This window comes from Elephantulus edwardii, unplaced genomic scaffold (genome assembly GCF_000299155.1).
Source record: "Elephantulus edwardii isolate Elephantulus edwardi_28Jun2011 unplaced genomic scaffold, EleEdw1.0 scaffold00022, whole genome shotgun sequence".
Lineage (NCBI taxonomy): Eukaryota > Metazoa > Chordata > Mammalia > Macroscelidea > Macroscelididae > Elephantulus > Elephantulus edwardii.
Genome location: NW_006399772.1, coordinates 24,266,630 through 24,268,922, shown reverse-complemented (window position 1 = coordinate 24,268,922; position 2,293 = coordinate 24,266,630).

Here is a 2,293-nt window from a genome sequence, read left to right as displayed (position 1 = left end):
CAATAGGAACAATCTACCAAGCATCCTGAAAAATCTACAACCAGGAGAGGATAAAATAGATGATGTGAAATATCTCAGTCACAAAAGGACAAATATTGCACGGTCCCGCTGTTGTAAAATGGGGTTGATATCAGGGTTGGGGTAAGACTGAGAAAAACTGGATAAATTGTGTATAAAAAAAGTACATGAATGGAACCTTAAAACAATTAAATCCCTATGCACATTCAAAATCTTTTTCAACAGGGAAAAAAGGGAAGCCACAGACTGGGAAAAAAATATTTGGTAACAACGTGTCAGATAAGAGACATATCTAGAATTTATAAAATACTCCAGCACCACTACAAGATAAACAACCCGATTGAAAAATGGGCACAGTATATGAACAGACACTTCACCAAAGAAGTTTTCTACAAACACATGTAGAAATGCTCAAAATCCCTAGCTCTAAGAGAGATGTAAGTCAAAACTATGAGATATCATCTCAATCCACTTAAGAATAGCAAAATTTAACAGAACAGCAAAACAACAAATGTTGGTGATGTTGCAGAGAAGCTGGAACCCTTATTTCCTGTTGGTGGGAGCAGAAAATGATGCAACCACTATGGAAAGCAGTATGACACTTTCTCAAAAATTTGCAAATTGAAATACAATTTAACCCAGCAATTCCACTATTGGGAATATACCCTAAAGAAACCAGAACTGCCACCAAGTTGATATATGCACACTCATGTTTTTTGTGGTTTTGTTCACAATAGCAAAGAGTTGGAAACAAGCCAAGTGCCCGTTAACAAATGAATGGATAGAGAAGCTTTGTTATATTCAGACTATGGAATACTATGCTGCATTGAAAAACAAGGAACTTATGAATTGTTATACAAAATGGGTAACCCTGGAGGATATTATGCTGACTGAAATATCCCAGTCACTAAAGGGCAAATAATGCATAATGTCTCTCTTGGAAAGTGTGATTGACATAGGGATTGGGGGAAAACTAAGAAAAGAGGGAATATATAATAGATATTGTATTTGAAACAGATGAAGGAGAGAACCCTTCAGGAAGAATATATCATTAGGTATTATTGTCATGACAAGAATCCAGAATGAAAGTTGCATAGTGGAGTGGACTGGGGTGGAGGGTATTGTATAACACTGAAAGATTTTTTTTTTTTTTACTTTTCAAAGAAAAGAGAGTATTGAGGATACCACGGACTGATAGGAAAACAAACAGATTTGTCCTGGAAAGCGTTAAACCGGGTGGCTCCTTGGAGGCAAGGATTCTGAGGCTCTAACATACTTTGGACACGTTGTGAGGAGAGACCGGTCCTTAGGACATCATGCATGGGAGGGTGGAGGGACAGCGCAGGAGAGGAAGGCCCTTTATGAGGTGGATTGATTCAGTGACTGGGATAATTGGGATGGGAGTGTCGGAGACAGTGCGATTGGCACAGGACAGAGCAGAGTTTAGGGCTGTTGTACACAGGGTCGCTATGACTCGCAGGCGACTCGACGGCACATAACAACAATAACAACATTTCAAAGAGAAAAGTGAACTGGGGGTAGGGGTCAGCAGGAAAAAAGTCTTCAACAATGAATGAATGGAAATCCAAAGTCTCTGTTGACTTTCATTAGAATTCATTTAAAAAAGAAATTTAAGTTTATTTTTCTTCTCCACTGTATTTTGAAATTTAATTTAAATAGTATTTTATGTAAGGGATAGTTGTATTACTTTTATGATTTTTTCTTTCCATTTGTCTGTAAAAAACACATTAAGATACTTTCTATCAGTTGAACTATCATGCATTCTATACCTTTATGTGATAATAATGCATTTGGATATGTCTGGTACAATCATTTTGTATGCAAGTGAAAATGGGTCAATGACAAATACTGAAGAATTGATATCTTTGAATTGTGATGTTGGCAAAGAATATATAGAACATACCACAGATTGCTGAAAGAACACATAAATCTGTCTTGAGTGAAATGCAGTCTGATTATTCATTAGAAGAAAGGATAGACAAGTACTTTGGGCATATTTTCAGAATGATTAATCCTTGGAAAAGGATATCATATTGGCAAAGTAGAAATTCAGTAAATGAGAGTAAAACCCTCAAGAGACTTTACAACAATCAACTTAAGCAAAGTTGAGAGGGTGGGAATGGGCCAGATCCAGTAAGCTTTCCAAATCTTGTACAAAGGATCACTGAGACAGAGTCAACTCTCTGGCACCTTACAGCAAGGAAAACAAGCATAGATGTTTTTATTGTTGTCCTTTTCCCCTTACTTTTGATTT